This window comes from Oncorhynchus gorbuscha, unplaced genomic scaffold (assembly GCF_021184085.1).
Source record: "Oncorhynchus gorbuscha isolate QuinsamMale2020 ecotype Even-year unplaced genomic scaffold, OgorEven_v1.0 Un_scaffold_6992, whole genome shotgun sequence".
Lineage (NCBI taxonomy): Eukaryota > Metazoa > Chordata > Actinopteri > Salmoniformes > Salmonidae > Oncorhynchus > Oncorhynchus gorbuscha.
The window spans coordinates 1-19,051 of record NW_025750478.1 but is presented as its reverse complement, the minus strand read 5'-3'; the positions used below and the strand labels follow the sequence as shown (position 1 = coordinate 19,051).

The 19,051-nt window shown below is 45.1% G+C and overlaps 1 pseudogene; it reads left to right on the top strand.

The window, feature by feature from the left end:
• Nucleotides 1–2,830: 2,830 nt before the first annotated feature.
• On the top strand, nucleotides 2,831–17,311 carry LOC124029611 (annotated as a pseudogene).
• Nucleotides 17,312–19,051: the final 1,740 nt, after the last annotated feature.

The following is a 19,051-nucleotide window of genomic DNA, read 5'->3' as shown; positions in this document are numbered from 1 at the left end:
GGATGTACTGATAGTGGTATTTACAACCAGGATGTACTGATAGTGGTATTTACAACCAGGATGTACTGATAGTGGTATTTACAACCAGGATGTACTGATAGTGGTATTTACAACCAGGATGTACTGATAGTGGTATTTACAACCAGGATGTACTGATAGTGGTATTTACAACCAGGATGTACTGATAGTGGTATTTACAACCAGGATGTACTGATAGTGGTATTTACAACCAGGATGTACTGATAGTGGTATTTACAACCAGGATGTACTGATAGTGGTATTTACAACCAGGATGTACTGATAGTGGTATTTACAACCAGGATGTACTGATAGTGGTATTTACAACCAGGATGTACTGATAGTGGTATTTACAACCAGGATGTACTGATAGTGGTATTTACAACCAGGATGTACTGATAGTGGTATTTACAACCAGGATGTACTGATAGTGGTATTTACAACCAGGATGTACTGATAGTGGTATTTACAACCAGGATGTACTGATAGTGGTATTTACAACCAGGATGTACTGATAGTGGTATTTACAACCAGGATGTACTGATAGTGGTATTTACAACCAGGATGTACTGATAGTGGTATTTACAACCAGGATGTACTGATAGTGGTATTTACAACCAGGATGTACTGATAGTGGTATTTACAACCAGGATGTACTGATAGTGGTATTTACAACCAGGATGTACTGATAGTGGTATTTACAACCAGGATGTACTGATAGTGGTATTTACAACCAGGATGTACTGATAGTGGTATTTACAACCAGGATGTACTGATAGTGGTATTTACAACCAGGATGTACTGATAGTGGTATTTACAACCAGGATGTACTGATAGTGGTATTTACAACCAGGATGTACTGATAGTGGTATTTACAACCAGGATGTACTGATAGTGGTATTTACAACCAGGATGTACTGATAGTGGTATTTACAACCAGGATGTACTGATAGTGGTATTTACAACCAGGATGTACTGATAGTGGTATTTACAACCAGGATGTACTGATAGTGGTATTTACAACCAGGATGTACTGATAGTGGTATTTACAACCAGGATGTACTGATAGTGGTATTTACAACCAGGATGTACTGATAGTGGTATTTACAACCAGGATGTACTGATAGTGGTATTTACAACCAGGATGTACTGATAGTGGTATTTACAACCAGGATGTACTGATAGTGGTATTTACAACCAGGATGTACTGATAGTGGTATTTACAACCAGGATGTACTGATAGTGGTATTTACAACCAGGATGTACTGATAGTGGTATTTACAACCAGGATGTACTGATAGTGGTATTTACAACCAGGATGTACTGATAGTGGTATTTACAACCAGGATGTACTGATAGTGGTATTTACAACCAGGATGTACTGATAGTGGTATTTACAACCAGGATGTACTGATAGTGGTATTTACAACCAGGATGTACTGATAGTGGTATTTACAACCAGGATGTACTGATAGTGGTATTTACAACCAGGATGTACTGATAGTGGTATTTACAACCAGGATGTACTGATAGTGGTATTTACAACCAGGATGTACTGATAGTGGTATTTACAACCAGGATGTACTGATAGTGGTATTTACAACCAGGATGTACTGATAGTGGTATTTACAACCAGGATGTACTGATAGTGGTATTTACAACCGGGATGTACTGATAGTGGTATTTACAACCAGGATGTACTGATAGTGGCATTTACAACCAGGATGTACTGATAGTGGCATTTACAACCAGGATGTACTGATAGTGGCATTTACAACCAGGATGTACTGATAGTGGTATTTAACCAATGTACTGATGGTGGTATTTACAACCAGGATGTACTGATAGTGGTATTTACAACCAGGATGTACTGATAGTGGTATTTACAACCAGGATGTACTGATAGTGGTATTTACAACCAGGATGTACTGATAGTGGTATTTACAACCAGGATGTACTGATAGTGGTATTTACAACCAGGATGTACTGATAGTGGTATTTACAACCAGGATGTACTGATAGTGGTATTTACAACCATGGATGTACAACCAGGATGTACTGATAGTGGTATTTACAACCAGGATGTACTGATAGTGGTATTTACAAATCAGGATGTACTGATAGTGGTATTTACAACCAGGATGTACTGATAGTGGTATTTACAACCAGGATGTACTGATAGTGGTATTTACAACCAGGATGTACTGATAGTGGTATTTACAACCAGGATGTACTGATAGTGGTATTTACAACCAGGATGTACTGATAGTGGTATTTACAACCAGGATGTACTGATAGTGTATTTACAACCAGGATGTACTGATAGTGGTATTTACAACCAGGATGTACTGATAGTGGTATTTACAACCAGGATGTACTGATAGTGGTATTTACAACCAGGATGTACTGATAGTGGTATTTACAACCAGGATGTACTGATAGTGGTATTTACAACCAGGATGTACTGATAGTGGTATTTACAACCAGGATGTACTGATAGTGGTATTTACAACCAGGATGTACTGATAGTGCCCACACATCTATATCATGTTGCCTCCACCTTACTCAAGATTTACAACATGCTTTCACTGCAGTCATCAATGTGTTGTCTGTTTATTTCACCTCCAAACAGCCGTAGTAGTAGCTGGTTCAGGAAATCAACAAGTCTCCCCTTTCATAGGTTCAGTACAGAATGTGAGTGTGGAAAATCCCTATTTGGTAGAACAGAGTTGGACTGTGGGGCAGGACAGTACACACTGGGTTGGCTCAGGTCCAGGGCCGCTGGGCCTTCCTTCCTAGTGGAACTAACATCATGCCCTGGACCAGAACTGGGTTGGCTCAGGTCCAGGGCCGATGGGCCTTCCTTCCTAGTGGAACTAACATCATGCCCTGGACCAGAACTGGGTTGGCTCAGGTCCAGGGCCGCTGGGCCTTCCTTCCTAGTGGAACTAACATCATGCCCTGGACCAGAACTGGGTTGGCTCAGGTCAAGGGCCGCTGGGCCTTCCTTCCTAGTGGAACTAACATCATGCCCTGGACCAGAACTGGGTTGGCTCAGGTCCAGGGCCGCTGGGCCTTCCTTCCTAGTGGAACTAACATCATGCCCTGGACCAGAACTGGGTTGGCTCAGGTCCAGGGCCGCTGGGCCTTCCTTCCTAGTGGAACTAACATCATGCCCTGGACCAGAACTGGGTTGGCCCTGGCGGACATCACAAGCACAGCCTGGTACACACTCCACCTGCTGGTCATTCTAGTTAAAACGATTGCAACAATTTTTCTCTCTCTGTCTTTCTGTGTCTCTCTCTCCCTCCCTCCTCCCTCCCCCCTCTCTCCCTCCTCCCACCCGCCCCGCTCTCTCCCTCCTCCCACCCGCCCCATTCCCTCCCTCCCTCCACCTGCCCCGCCCTCCCTCCCCTCCCTCCCCACCCTCCCTGCTCTCTCCCTCCTCCCTCCCCACCCTCCCTCCTCCCTCCCCGCTCCTCTCCCTCCTCCCACCCGCCCTGCTCTCTCCCTCCTCCCACCCGCCCCGCTCTCTCCCTCCTCCCAACCGCCCCGCTCTCTCCCTCCTCCCCTCCCCCCACCCTCCCTGCTGCTCTCTCCCTCCCCCACCCTCCCTGCTCTCTCCCTCCCTCCCTCCCCCCACCCTCCCTGCTCTCTCCTCCTCCTCCCCCACCCTCCCTGCTCTCTCCCTCCTCCCTCTCCCACCCTCCCTGCTCTCTCCCTCCTTCCTCCCCCACCCTCCCTGCTCTCTCCCTCCTCCCTCCCCCACCCTCCCCTCTCTCTCTCCCTCCTCCCTCCCCCACCCTCCCTGCTCTCTCCCTCCTCCTCCCCCACCCTCCCTGCTCTCTCCCTCCTCCCTCCCCTCAGGTGATTGCTGGCTCCTAGCAGCCATAGCCTCTCCCCAACCCTCAATGAGAGGCTGCTCCACCGAGTGGTCCTCCAGTCCCCAAGAGGACTCCTGATCTTCCACTTTCAGGTCCCTCACCACACACACCACACACACACACACACACACACACCTCCCCCACCACACCCACACTCACTCCACACACACCCTCCCCACCCACCCTGCTCACACACACACCTCCCTCCCTGTCAGGTTACACACCCCTGCAGGGTTATAGCATCCTTTAGGGCCATCGGCAAGACAATTACCCCCTTTATTATTCCCTGTTTACATTACATTACATTCAATAACCTTTATTATTCCCTTGTTTACATTACATTACATTACATTCAATAACCTTTATTACTCCCTTGTTTGCTGAAATGATCGACCCATAATGGATCTCCTTTGAGTCCGTTTCAAATTTTTTATTTAACCAGGAAAGCCCATTGAGACACAGAGTCTCTTTTCAAGGAGACCTGACCAAGAAGGCAGCGACAATCACACATCACATCATTAAAACACACAACCATCAATACATCACATCATTAAAACACACAACCATCAATACATCACATCATTAAAACACACAACATCACATCACATCATTAAAACACACAACAATCAATACATTACAGAATTAAAACACACAACAATCACATCACATCATTAAAACACACAACCATCAATACATCACATCATTAAAACACACAACCTGCAGGGGTAAAATCACATCATTAAAACCACAACAATCAATACATCACATCATTAAACACACAACAATCAATAATAATAATAAATAATAATATATGCCATTTATTCCATTACAGTTGTTTACATACATTCTATTACATTCAACTAACCTTTATCTACCAACTGTTTGCTGAAATCATTAAAACCCATAATGGATCTCACATCATTAAAACACAACAAATACATCATTTCATTAAAACACACAACCATCAATAATCATTAAAACCCATTGAACCCAAGTCTCTTTTTAAAACACACAACAATCAATACATCATTAAAACACACAACAATCATCACATCACACACAACAATCAATACATCACATCATTAAAACACACAACCATCAATACATCACATCATTAAAACACACAACAATCAATACATCATTAAAACACACAACAATCAATACATCACATCATTAAAACACACAACAATCAATACATCACATCATTAAAACACACAACAATCAATACATCACATCATTAAAACACACAACAATCAATACATCACATCATTAAAACACACAACCATCAATACATCACATCATTAAAACACACAACAATCAATACATCACATCATTAAAACACACAACAATCAATACATCACATCATTAAAACACACAACAATACAACATGATCCAGCCTACAACAACAAATGAATTCAGTAGCACTAACACATCTAGATGAAGCACGGATTCTAGACTATTCCATTCAGTAGCACTAACACATCTAGATGAAGCATGGATTCTAGACATTCCATTCAAAACACACTAGATGAAGCATGGATTCTAGACTATTCCATTCAGTAGCACTAACACATCTAGATGAAGCATGGATTCTAGACTATTCCATTCAGTAGCACTAACACATCTAGATGAAGCATGGATTCTAGACTATTCCATTCAGTAGCACTAACACATCTAAAAGGGATTCTAGACATTCACAAGCACTAACACATCTAGATGAAGCAGGGATTCTACTATTCCATTCAGTAAACATCTAGATGAAGCAACAGACTATTCATTCAGTAGCACTAACACATCTAGATGAAGCAGGGATTCTAAATTCCATTCAGTAGCACTAACACATCTAGATACAGACTATTCCATTCATCATTAAAAGCAGGGATTCTAGACTATTCCATTCAGTAGCACTAACACATCTAGATGAAGCAGGGATTCTAGACTATCATCATTAAAACACATCTAGATGAAGCAATCAGACTATTCCATTCAGTAGCACTCATCTAATGAAGCAGGGATTCTACTATTCATTCAGTAGCACTAACACATCTAGATGAAGCATTCAGACTATTCCATTCAGTAGCACAACACATCTAGATGAAGCATTCTAGACATTCATTCAAAACACACTAGATGAAGCAGGGATTCTAGATATTCCATCACACTAACATTAGAAACACACAGACTATTCATTCATAGCACTCACATCTAGATCATTAAAATTCAGTAGCACAACACATCTAGATACATCAGACATCATTAAACTAACACATCTAGACAATTCAGACTATTCCATCACATCATCTAAAACACACAACAATCATTCAGTACACTCACATCATTAAAACACACAACCATCAATACATAACACATCTAGATGAAGCACACAGACTATTCCATTCATAGCACTAACACACATCAGATGAAACAGGGACAACTATTCCATTCAGTAGCACTAACACATCAGATGAAGCAGGGATAAAACACACAACAATCAATACATCACATCATTAAAAACACACAACTAGACTATCCATTCATACACTCACATCAGATTAAAATTCAGTAGCACACACATCTAGATGAAGCAGGGACAGACTATTCCATTCAGTAGCACTAACATCATCTAGAAAGCAGGGATTCTAGACTATTCATTCAGTAGCACTAACACATCTAGATGAAGCAGGGATTCTAGACTATTCCATTCAGTAGCACTAACACATCTAGATGAAGCAGGATTCTAGACTATTCCATTCAGTAGCACAACACATCTAGATACATTCTAGACTATTCCATTCAGTAGCACTAACACATCTAGATGAAGCAGGGATTCTAGACTATTCCATTCAGTAGCACTAACACATCTAGATGAAGCAGGGATTCTAGACTATTCCATTCAGTAGCACTAACACATCTAGATGAAGCAGGGATTCTAGAATTCCATTCAGTAGCACTAACACATCTAGATGAAGTAGGGATTCTAGACTATTCCATTCAGTAGCACTAACACATCTAGATGAAGCAGGGATTCTAGACTATTCCATTCAGTAGCACTAACACATCTAGATGAAGTAGGGATTCTAGACTATTCCATTCAGTAGTACTAACACATCTAGATGAAGCAGGGATTCTAGACTATTCCATTCAGTAGCATTAACACATCTAGATGAAGCATGGATTCTAGACTATTCCATTCAGTAGCACTAACACATCTAGATGAAGCAGGGATTCTAGACTATTCCATTCAGTAGCACTAACACATCTAGATGAAGCAGGGATTCTAGACTATTCCATTCAGTAGCACTAACACATCTAGATGAAGCAGGGATTCTAGACTATTCCATTCAGTAGCACTAACACATCTAGATGAAGCAGGGATTCTAGACTATTCCATTCAGTAGCACTAACACATCTAGATGAAGCAGGGATTCTAGACTATTCCATTCAGTAGCACTAACACATCTAGATGAAGCAGGGGTTCTAGACTATTCCATTCAGTAGCACTAACACATCTAGATGAAGCAGGGATTCTAGACTATTCCATTCAGTAGCACTAACACATCTAGATGAAGCAGGGATTCTAGACTATTCCATTCAGTAGCACTAACACATCTAGATGAAGCAGGGATTCTAGACTATTCCATTCAGTAGCACTAACACATCTAGATGAAGCAGGGATTCTAGACTATTCCATTCAGTAGCACTAACACATCTAGATGAAGCAGGGATTCTAGACTATTCCATTCAGTAGCACTAACACATCTAGATGAAGCAGGGATTCTAGACTATTCCATTCAGTAGCACTAACACATCTAGATGAAGCAGGGATTCTAGACTATTCCATTCAGTAGCACTAACACATCTAGATGAAGCAGGGATTCTAGACTATTCCATTCAGTAGCACTAACACATCTAGATGAAGCAGGGATTCTAGACTATTCCATTCAGTAGCACTAACACATCTAGATGAAGCAGGGATTCTAGACTATTCCATTCAGTAGCACTAACACATCTAGATGAAGCAGGGATTCTAGACTATTCCATTCAGTAGCACTAACACATCTAGATGAAGCAGGGATTCTAGACTATTCCATTCAGTAGCACTAACACATCTAGATGAAGCAGGGATTCTAGACTATTCCATTCAGTAGCACTAACACATCTAGATGAAGCAGGGATTCTAGACTATTCCATTCAGTAACACTAATACATCTAGATGAAGCAGGGATTCTAGACTATTCCATGAGTCTGGTGCACAAGACGGAAGGCAGTCTTGCCTAAAACTGTAAATGTCCTGGGGACTTTAAGTAGCAACCACCAAGCAGACTGGGTATGGTAACATAGCAACCACCGAGCAGACTGGGTATGGTAACATAGCAACCACCTAGCAGACTGGGTATGGTAACATAGCAACCACCTAGCAGACTGGGTATGGTAACATAGCAACCACCAAGCAGACTGGGTATGGTAACATATCAACCACCTAGCAGACTGGGTATGGTAACATAGCAACCACCTAGCAGACTGGGTATGGTAACATAGCAACCACCTAGCAGACTGGGTATGGTAACATAGCAACCACCTAGCAGACTGGGTATGGTAACATATCAACCACATAGCAGACTGGGTATGGTAACATAGCAACCACCTAGCAGACAGGGTATGGTAACATAGCAACCACCTAGCAGACTGGGTATGGTAACATATCAACCACCTAGCAGACTGGGTATGGTAACATAGCAACCACCTAGCAGACTGGGTATGGTAACATAGCAACCACCTAGCAGACCGGGTATGGTAACATAGCATCCACCTAGCATATGGTAACATAGCAACCACCTAGCAGACCGGGTATGGTAACATAGCAACCACCTAGCAGACCGGTTATGGTAACATAGCAACCACCTACCTTAGGTAACAGACCACCTAGGACCGGTTATGGTAACATAGCAACCACCTAGCAGACTGGGTATGGTAACATAGCAACCACCTAGCAGACCGGTTATGGTAACATAGCAACCACCTAGCAGACCGGTTATGGTAACATAGCAACCACCTAGCAGACTTATGGTAACATAGCAACCACCTAGCAGACCGGGTATGGTAACATAGCAACCACCTAGCAGACTGGGTATGGTAACATAGCAACCACCTAGCAGACTGGTATGGTAACATATCAACCACCTAGCAGACTGGGTATGGTAACATAGCAACCACCTAGCAGACTGGGTATGGTAACATAGCAACCACCTAGCAGACTGGGTATGGTAACATAGCAACCACCTAGCAGACTGGGTATGGTAACATAGCAACCACCTAGCAGACTGGGTATGGTAACATAGCAACCACCTAGCAGACCGGGTATGGTAACATAGCAGACTGGGTATGGTAACATATCAACCACCTAGCAGACTGGGTATGGTAACATAGCAACCACCTAGCAGACCGGGTATGGTAACATAGCAACCACCTAGCAGACTGGGTATGGTAACATAGCAACCACCTAGCAGACCGGGTATGGTAACATAGCAACCACCTAGCAGACCGGGTATGGTAACATAGCAACCACCTAGCAGACTGGGTATGGTAACTTCAGGTGATGAAGGAGACCAGACTACAGAGTTGAACAGGGATAATCAAGGGAAACACTTATTCAGTGACTATATTCACCTCTGCTATTCTGTCATGCCATTGTTATGAACGTTCTCAACACGCCCTCCACTATTCTGTCATGCCATTGTTATGAACGTTCTCAACACGCCCTCCACTATTCTGTCATGCCATTGTTATGAACGTTCTCAACACGCCCTCCACTATTCTGTCATGCCATTGTTATGAACGTTCTCCAACACGCCCTCCACTATTCTGTCATGCCATTGTTATGAACGTTCTCAACACGCCCTCCACTATTCTGTCATGCCATTGTTATGAACGTTCTCAACACGCCCTCCACTATTCTGTCATGCCATTGTTATGAACGTTCTCAACACGCCCTCCACTATTCTGTCATGCCATTGTTATGAACGTGCTCAACACGCCCTCCACTATTCTGTCATGCCATTGTTATGAACGTTCTCAACACGCCCTCCACTATTCTGTCATGCCATTGTTATGAACGTTCTCAACACGCCCTCCACTATTCTGTCATGCCATTGTTATGAACGTTCTCAACACGCCCTCCACTATTCTGTCATGCCATTGTTATGAACGTTCTCAACACGCCCTAAAGTCATGATACGCCCAGTCATTCTGAACGGGGCTAATGACTTTTTGTCTAAATTACACAATAGTCGCCTGAAAATACAATGACATTGATAATATTTAGTAGGAAACAGCTTTGTAATCATTATCATGTCGTCAAATTTGCTTTAGACTAATGGCAATGTTGTTATTTGCTAGCAAAATTAGTCAAAAAATAGCTAGCAATGCTAACGTTAGTTATCTAAAATCCTACTAATTATTTTGTCTTCTTCAGAAATGTCATAGTGTTTCCAAGCCACAGCAATGCACTTCACCAGTGCCCAATGAGGTTGCAACGAGTAGAAAGTTAATTAATGTGACGAAACATGCAACCCCATGCTAAACACAGTCACAATCTCCATGTAGTTGTGACAAATTGACAATTTTGCTAAACGTTTAGTCCCGGGCAATGACGTTATATGTACCCCAGTCATATTCTCTTGAAAGCATTTCGGCTACAGCATGTTTGTCTGTAAAGAGTGCTGCTTGGTCACTTCCGACGTCTGCGTTGGCTGTGCAGTATTTCCGGTGATACTGCCTCTGAAGAAGGCAGGCCATTCATACCTCTTTCACTCCGCGGAGCAACGCTGTGCTGTTGTCAAGGAAATGAGTTTGTGTTTATACACGATCTCCCGCCCCTCACCTACCGTCAGCCAATCATGTCAATGCGGGGCTATTGTATATGGAGCCTTCCAGCATTCTTACACAATTTGGGAGGAGCGATGCAGTACAGAGCCTCGGATCAAGCATAAGTTGGCTTTAAGGGTACACTACCGCTTTCTAAATGCCCACACAAAACCTTCTCTGGAAATAGTTTAGAACGGCCTCTGGCATTTACTAGTTTGTAAAGGAATGCCGCTGCTGAAGTGGGACTAAGGTCCATCACCAGATGACCAGAACAAATAATATTGAGCTGCTTGCTGCCTGCCTGCTGCCTGCCTGCTGCCTGCCTGCTGCCTGCCTGCTGCCTGCCTGCTGCCTGCCTGTATGACAATTCAGCAACCAGACAGACAGTCCGAACCGTGCACTAGGTCTATCTATCAGTATAGGGCAGGTCAGCCATCAGACAGTCAGAACCATGCACTAGGTCCATCTATCCAGTATAGGCAGGTCAGACACAGACAGTCAGAACCGTGCACTAGGTCCATCTATCAGTATAGGCAGGTCAGCCACCAGACAGACAGACAGACAGACAGACAGACAGACAGACAGACAGACAGACAGACAGACAGACAGACAGACAGACAGACAGACAGACAGACAGACAGACAGACAGACAGACAGACAGACAGAACCGTGCACTAGATCTATCTATCAGTATAGGCAGGTCAGCCACCAGACAGAACCGTGCACTAGGTCTATCTATCAGTATAGGCAGGTCAGCCACCAGACAGAACCGTGCACTAGGTCTATCTATCCATATAGGCAGGTCAGCCACCAGACAGAACCGCATTTTCAGGTCTATCTATCAGTATAGGCAGGTCAGCCACCAGACAGACAGACAGACAGACAGACAGACAGACAGACAGACAGACAGACAGACAGACAGACAGACAGACAGAACCGTGCACTAGGTCTATCTATCAGTATAGGCAGGTCAGCCACCAGACAGACAGACAGAACCGTGCACTAGGTCTATCTATCAGTATAGGCAGGTCAGCCACCAGACAGACAGACAGACAGACAGACAGACAGACAGACAGACAGACAGACAGACAGACAGACAGACAGACAGACAGACAGACAGACAGACAGACAGACAGACAGACAGACAGACAGAACCGTGCACTAGATCTATCTATCAGTATAGGGCAGGCCAGAGTCAGAACCATGCACTAGGTCTATCTATCAGTATAGGCAGGTCAGACCACTAGGTCTATCTATCAGTATAGGCAGGTCAGCCACCAGACAGAACCGTGCACTAGGTCTATCTATCAGTATAGGCAGGTCAGCCACCAGACAGACAGACAGACAGACAGACAGACAGACAGACAGACAGAACCGTGCACTAGGTCTATCTATCAGTATAGGCAGGTCAGCCACCAGACAGACAGACAGAACCGTGCACTAGGTCTATCTATCAGTATAGGCAGGTCAGCCACCAGACAGACAGAACTGTGCACTAGGTCTATCTATCAGTATAGGCAGGTCAGCCACCAGACAGACAGAACCGTGCACTAGGTCTATCTATCAGTATAGGCCAGGTCAGCACCAGACAGACAGAACCGTGCACTAGGTCTATCTATCAGTATAGGCAGGTCAGCCACCAGACAGACAGAACATGCACTAGGTCTATCTATCAGTATAGGCAGGTCAGCCACCAGACAGAACCGTGCACTAGGTCTATCTATCAGTATAGGCAGGTCAGCCACCAGACAGACCCATGCACTAGATCTATCAGACAGGTCAGCCAGCCAGACAGAACCGTGCACTAGGTCTATCTACAGACAGACAGACAGACAGACAGACAGACAGACAGACAGACAGACAGACAGACAGACAGACAGACAGACAGACAGACACGACAGAACCGTGCACTAGGTCTATCTATCAGTATAGGCAGGTCAGCCACCAGACAGACAGACAGAACCGTGCACTAGGTCTATCTATCAGTATAGGCAGGTCAGCCACCAGACAGACAGAACTGTGCACTAGGTCTATCTATCAGTATAGGCAGGTCAGCCACCAGACAGACAGAACCGTGCACTAGGTCTATCTATCAGTATAGGCAGGTCAGCCACCAGACAGACAGAACCGTGCACTAGGTCTATCTATCAGTATAGGCAGGTCAGCCACCAGACAGACAGAACCGTGCACTAGGTCTATCTATCAGTATAGGCAGGTCAGCCACCAGACAGAACCCGTGCACTAGGTCTATCTATCAGTATAGGCAGGTCAGCCCCACAGACAGACCCATGCACTAAGTCTATCTATCAGTATAGGCAGGTCAGCCACAGACAGACAGACAGAACCGTGCACTAGGTCTATCTATCAGTATAGGCAGGTCAGCCACCAGACAGAACCGTGCACTAGGTCTATCTATCAGTATAGGCAGGTCAGCCACCAGACAGACAGACAGACAGACAGACAGACAGACAGACAGACAGACAGACAGACAGACAGACAGACAGACAGACAGACAGACAGACAGACAGACAGACAGACAGACAGACAGACAGACAGACAGACAGACAGACAGACAGACAGACAGACAGACAGACAGACAGACAGACAGACAGACAGACAGACAGAACCGGGCACTAGGTCCATCTATCAGTATAGACAGGTCAGCCTCAATCCACAAGAACGCTGCCCTTTGAGGTAGCTTTTTAAGGAAGTCACCATTTTTTAAATTGAGACCTTCCCCAGGTTTCAGGAGACAGCTGTGTTCAGTGTTTGCTATCCAGCTGAAGTTGCTATCAGAAAGAAAAAAAACATTCTGTCTCTCTGTCTCCAGTTCTGGCAGTTTGGTGAGTGGGTGGACGTGGTGATTGATGACCGGCTGCCAACGAAGAATGGAGAGCTCATGTTCGTCCACTCGGCCGAGGGCAATGAGTTCTGGAGCGCCCTGCTGGAGAAGGCCTACTCCAAGTATGTCAACAAAGGCCCTTGGGCTGCGTCCCAATCGGCGCTCTGTTCTCTATGAAGTGCACTACTTTTAACCAGGGCCCATGTGCAAGTAGTGTAAACACTCTAATATAATAATAATATATGCCATTTAGCAGACGCTTTTATCAAAGCGACTTACAGTCATGTGTGCATACATTCTACGTATGGTGGTGCCGGGGATCGAACCCACTACCCTGGCGTTACAAGCGCCATGCTCTACCAACTGAGCTACAGAAGGACCAGGAACACTCTGTCATATAGAGTTTATCCTTGTCTGAAATATGCTACTAGTTGATAATGCTGACCTGATACGTGAATGTCTCTATCCCGTCAGGCTGAATGGTTCCTACGAGGCTCTGTCTGGAGGCAGCACCACAGAAGGTTTTGAGGACTTCACCGGCGGTGTCTCTGAGATGTACGATCTCCGGAAGGCTCCACGGGACCTGTACAGGATCATCAGCAAAGCCCTGGACAGAGGCTCATTGCTGGGCTGCTCCATCGACGTGAGTCCCCCTTCCCTGGTCCTCCTGGTACTGCGGTCTTGGAAAACAGCCAGGGGACAGTTAGTTTGATGTTCCTACATTTTAAAAATATTGGCCATGTTCTGTTATAATCTCCACCCGGCACAGCCAGAAGAGGACTGGCCACCCCTCATAGCCTGGTTCCTCTCTACCCGGCACAGCCAGAAGAGGACTGGCCACCCCTCATAGCCTGGTTCCTCTCTACCCGGCACAGCCAGAAGAGGACTGGCCACCCTCATAGCCTGGTTCCTCTCTACCCGGCACAGCCAGAAGAGGACTCGCCACCCCTCATAGCCTGGTTCCTCTCTACCCAGCACAGCCAGAAGAGGACTCGCCACCCCTCATAGCCTGGTTCCTCTCTACCCGGCACAGCCAGAAGAGGACTGGCCACCCCTCATAGCCTGGTTCCTCTCTACCCCGCACAGCCAGAAGAGGACTGGCCACCCCTCAGAGCCTGGTTCCTCTCTAGGTTTATAATCTTCACCAGGCACAGCCAGAAGAGGACTGGCCACCCCTCATAGCCTGGTTCCTCTCTAGGTTTCTTCCTAGGTTTTGTCCTTTTCTAGGGAGTTTTTCCTAGCCACCGTGCTTCTACACCTGCATTGCTTGCTGTTTGGGGTTTTAGGCTGGGTTTCTGTACAGCACTTTGAGATATCAGCTGATGTAAGAAGGGCTATATAAATACATTTGATTTGAAACAACATCATCGTGAGCTTGAAATAGTCATACCATAGTCATACCATAGTCATACCATAGTCATACCATAGTCATACCATAGCTTTGATATCGTCATAACAGAACATCATCGTGAACTTGCGTGACATAGTGTAACTGATCGGATTTAACATCTTAACCATTGTAGACCAAAGGGGAAATATCTCATTGCAAGAGTGTGGTTCCTAATCAGCTCCACCACAATCGCATGAAATAGTCAATTCATCCAAATAAGATAACACTGATTCAGATGCATCATGGATCTTGTATTCTTCTAATGACATCTTGTGACTACAGATCACCAGTGCCTTTGACATGGAGTCTGTGACGTTCAAGAAGCTGGTGAAAGGACATGCTTACTCAGTCACCGGCCTGAAGCAGGTAATACCTGACGAGGAACCCTGGTTCTACCTGGGTCTTACCTGTCTCTACTGTGTTGTCAGTAGGTAGACTGTGTCTCTAGTGTGTTGTCAGTAGGTAGACTGTCTCTAGTGTGTTGTCAGTATGTAGACTGTGTCTCTAGTGTGTTGTCAGTAGGTAGACTGTCTCTAGTATGTTGTCAGTATGTGTTGTCTCTACTGTGTTGTCAGTAGGTAGACTGTCTCTAGTGTGTTGTCAGTATGTAGACTGTGTCTCTACTGTGTTGTCAGTATGTAGACTGTGTCTCTAGTGTTTTGTCAGTATGTAGACTGTCTCTAGTGTTTTGTCAGTGTGTAGACTGTCTCTAGTGTGTTGTCAGTATGTAGACTGTGTCTCTAGTGTGTTGTCAGTAGGTAGACTGTGTCTCTAGTGTGTTGTCAGTATGTAGACTGTGTCTCTAGTGTGTTGTTAGGAGGTAGACTGTCTCTAGTGTGTTGTCACTCTGTGTCTCTAGTGTGTTGTCAGTATGTAGACTGTGTCTCTAGTGTGTTGTCAGTATGTAGACTGTGTCTCAGGAGGTAGACTGTCTCTAGTGTTTTGTCAGTATGTAGACTGTCTCTAGTGTTTTGTCAGTGTGTAGACTGTGTCTCTAGTGTGTTGTCAGTATGTAGACTGTGTCTCTAGTGTATTTGTCTCTAGTCAGTGTTTGTCAGTATGTAGACTGTCTCTAGTGTGTTGTCAGTATGTAGACTGTGTCTCTAGTGTGTTGTCAGTATGTAGACTGTGTCTCTAGTGTTTTGTCAGTGTGTTGTCAGTATTTAGACTGTGTCTCTAGTGTTTTGTCAGTATGTAGACTGTCTCTAGTGTTTTGTCAGTGTGTAGACTGTCTCTAGTGTGTTGTCAGTATGTAGAATGTGTCTCTAGTGTTTTGTAGACTAGACTGTCTCTAGTGTGTTGTCAGTATATAGTTGTCAGTATATATAGACTGTCTCTAGTGTGTTGTCAGTAGGTAGACTGTGTCTCTAGTGTGTTGTCAGTATGTAGACTGTTACTAGTCAGTATAGACTAGACTGTCTCTAGTGTGTTGTCAGTAGGTAGACTGTCTCTAGTCTCTAGTGTGTTGTCAGTATGTAGACTGTTACTAGTGTGTTGTCAGTTTGTAGACTGTAGACTGGTGTCAGTCTGGGTCTCTAGTGTGTTGTCAGTATGTAGACTGTTACAGTGTGTTGTCAGTTGTAGACTGGGTCTCTAGTGTGTTGTCAGTGTGTAGACTGGGTCTCTAGTGTGTTGTCAGTAGTAGACTGTCTACTAGTGTGTTGTCAGTTTGTAGACTGGGTCTCTAGTGTGTTGTCAGTTTGTAGACTGGGTCTCTAGTGTGTTGTCAGTTAGTGTTAGGTAGACTGTGTCTCTAGTGTGTTGTCAGTTAGTAGGTAGACTGTGTCTCTGTGTGTTGTCAGTATGACTAGACTGTGTCTCTAGTGTGTTGTCAGTATGTAGACTGTGTCTCTGGGTCTCTAGTGTTGTCAGTATGTAGACTGTTACTAGTGTGTTGTCAGTTTGTAGTAGGTAGACTGGGTCTCTAGTGTGTTGTCAGTAGGTAGACTGTGTCTCTAGTGTGTTGTCAGTAGGTAGACTGTGTCTCTAGTGTGTTGTCAGTAGGTAGACTGTTACTAGTGTGTTGTAGGTAGACTGGGTCTCTAGTGTATGTTGTCAGTATGACTGTCTCTAGTGTGTTGTCAGTAGGTAGACTGTCTCTAGTGTAGTAGGTAGACTGTTACTAGTGTGTTGTCAGTAGGTAGACTGTCTCTAGTGTGTTGTCAGTGTGTAGACTGTGTGTATTGTTGTTGTATGTGTCTGTGAGTGTTAGTGATACCTGTTGCAGGTGGACTACCAGGGTCAGGTGGAGAGGCTGATCAGGGTGAGGAACCCCTGGGGACAGGTGGAGTGGACTGGGGCCTGGAGCGACAAGTGAGTCTACACTACCTCTAACCCTTACATTAACACTGCTATAACAGAACCACTACTTCCACATTCCCAAACCTGAACCAACAGATTGTCACCACAAACCTGAAGCTTGCATAACACATAATGTCTGATCCATTCCCTTAGTTTCCATCTCAACCCTCTAGGTGGTCTCAGTTTCTTCCCTTAGTTTCCCTCTCAACCCTCTAGGTGGTCTCCCTCTCAACCCTCTAGGTGGTTTCCCTCTCAACCCTCTAGGTGGTCTCCCTCTCAACCCTCTAGGTGGTCTCAGTTTCTTCCCTTAGTTTCCCTCTCAACCCTCTAGGTGGTCTCCATCTCAACCCTCTAGGTGGTCTCCATTTTCTTCCTCTAGGTGGTTTTTCCATTTCTCTCAACCCTCTAGGACTCCATCTCAACCCTCTTGGTCTCCATTCTTCCTTAGTTTCCATCTCAACCCTCTAGGACCTAGAGGTGGTCTCCGTTCTTCCTTGGTTTCCATCTCTCTTAGTTTCCCTCTCAACCGTCTAGGTGGTCTCCGTTTCTTCCCTTAGTTTCCATCTCAACCCTCTAGGTGATTCTCCGTTTCTTCTCTTAGTTTCCATCTCAGCCCTCTAGGTGGTCTCCATCTCAACCCTCTAGGTGGTCTCAGTTTCTTCCCTTAGTTTCCAGCTCAACCCTCTAGGTGGTCTCCGTTTCTTCCCTTAGTGTCCGTCTCAACCCTCTAGGTGGTTTCCATCTCAACCCTCTAGATGGTCTCCATCTCAACCCTCTAGGTGGTCTCAGTTTCTTCCCTTAGTTTCCAGCTCAACCCTCTAGGTGGTCTCCGTTTCTTCTCTTAGTTTCCATCTCAACCCTCTAGGTGGTCTCCATCTCAACCCTCTAGGTGGTCTCAGTTTCTTCCCTTAGTTTCCAGCTCAACCCTCTGGGTGGTCTCCGTTTCTTCCCTTAGTGTCCGTCTCAACCCTCTAGGTGGTTTCCATCTCAACCCTCTAGATGGTACTCCATCTCAACCCTCTAGGTGGTCTCCATCTCAACCCTCTAGGTGGTCTCAGTTTCTTCCCTTAGTTTCCAGCTCAACCCTCTAGGTGGTCTCCGTTTCTTCCCTTAGTGTCCATCTCAACCCTCTAGGTGGTCTCCGTTTCTTCCCTTAGTTTCCATCTCAACCCTCTAGGTGGTCTCCATCTCAACCCTCTAGGTGGTCTCAGTTTCTTCTCTTAGTTTCCATCTCAACCCTCTAGGTGGTCTCCATCTCAACCCTCTAGGTGGTCTCAGTTTCTTCCCTTAGTTTCCAGCTCAACCCTCTAGGTGGTCTCCGTTTCTTCCCTTAGTGTCCGTCTCAACCCTCTAGGTGGTTTCCATCTCAACCCTCTAGATGGTCTCCATCTCAACCCTCTAGGTGGTCTCCATCTCAACCCTCTAGGTGGTCTCAGTTTCTTCCCTTAGTTTCCAGCTCAACCCTCTAGGTGGTCTCCGTTTCTTCCCTTAGTGTCCATCTCAACCCTCTAGGTGGTCTCCGTTTCTTCCCTTAGTGTCCATCTCAACCCTCTAGGTGGTCTCCGTTTCTTCCCTTAGTTTCCAGCTCAACCCTCTAGGTGGTCTCCGTTTCTTCCCTTAGTGTCCATCTCAACCCTCTAGGTGGTCTCCATCTCAACCCTCTAGGTGGTCTCCGTTTCTTCCCTTAGTGTCCGTCTCAACCCTCTAGGTGGTTTCCATCTCAACCCTCTAGATGGTCTCCATCTCAACCCT